Source organism: Orycteropus afer, unplaced genomic scaffold (assembly GCF_000298275.1).
Source record: "Orycteropus afer afer isolate SDZICR_OR568_19922 unplaced genomic scaffold, OryAfe1.0 scaffold01517, whole genome shotgun sequence".
NCBI lineage: Eukaryota > Metazoa > Chordata > Mammalia > Tubulidentata > Orycteropodidae > Orycteropus > Orycteropus afer.
Window position 1 is genome coordinate 36,021 of NW_006923104.1, and position 1,551 is coordinate 37,571.

Consider the following 1,551-nt stretch of genomic DNA (forward strand, 5'->3'; position numbering starts at 1 on the left):
TTTATTTCTATAAAGATTTACCACCTCAGATACCCAATAAATGTTGCTATGAGTTGGAATCAACTTAATGGTAGTGGTTTGCTTTTTTGGTTTACATAAAATAGACCCATTATTCTTGCATCTTTTTCTGAGATCTAAAGATACTAGATCCACTTAAGGGGAGTGAGAGCCCCACCACAGGCAGGAAGTGGGAAGCCAGGGCTGATGGCCAGATACAGGTAGGGGGAAGGCCAGGAAGTGGGCGGAGACGTTTGGAACAGCTAAGGGAGATGAACTTGTTTGTTGTACTGTAGTGACTTGCATGTTGCTGTGAGGCTGGAGGCTGTGCCACTGGTGTTTCAAATGCCAGCAGGATTGGACAGGTTTCAGTGGTGCTTCCAGACTGAGAAAGACTCAGAAGAAGGAAAAAGCCATCCACTTCTCAAAGAATTGGCCTGGAAAAACCTTATGACTAGCAGTGAAACACTGATAAATTACTGGACAACTTTATGAATAACCCTAAAACATTGTCTGATACAGTGCTGAAAGATGAGCCTCTCGGGTCAGAAGGCATTCAAAAATGACTGGGAAAGAGCTGCCTCATCAGAGTACAAGCGAATCTTAATGATACGGATAAAGTAAAGCTTTCAAGACCTCCATTTGCTGACGTGGCATGACTCAAACTGAGGGAAAACAGCTGCAAACATCCATTACTAATTGGAACATGGAAGATATGAAGTATGAATCTAAGAAAATTGGAAGTTGTCAAAAATGGAACACATAAAGATTGGTATCCTAGGCATTAGTGAGCTGAAATGGACCAGGTTCAGCCATTTTGAATCAGCAACCATATGATCTACTATGCTGGGAATGGCAGATTGAAGAGGAATGGTGGGGCATTCATCATCACAAAGAATGTTTCAAGATCTATCCTGAAGTATAATGCTGTGAGTGATAGGATAATATCCATACACCTACAAGGAAGCCCAGTTAATACTACTACTATTGAAATTTACACACCAATCACCAAAGCCAAAGATGAGGAAAGTGAAGAGTTTTACCAAATTCTGCAGTCTAAAATTGACCTAACATGAAATCAAGATGTGTTGATCATCACTGGTGTTTCAAATGCATAAGTTGGAAACAAAAAAGAATCACTGGTAGTTGGGAAATTTCGCTTTGGTGATAGAAATAATGCTGAACATTGCATGATAGAGTTTTGCAAGACCAATGACTTACTCATTGCAGATACCTTTTGTCAACAACACAAATGGTGGCTATACACATGGAATTCACCAAATGAATAACACAGAAATCAGGTTGACTATATCTGTGGCAAGAGGTGATGGACAAGTTCAACATCTTCAGCCAAAACAAGGCTAGAAGCTGATTGTGGAACAAACCATCAACTGTTCATATGCAAGTTCAAGTTGAAGTTGAAGACAATTAAAACATGTCCACAAGAGCCAAAATGTGACCTTGATTATATCCCTCCTGAATTTAGAGATCACCTGAAGAATAGACTTGATGCATTGAACACCAGTGACCAAAAACCAGAGGAAATGTGGGATG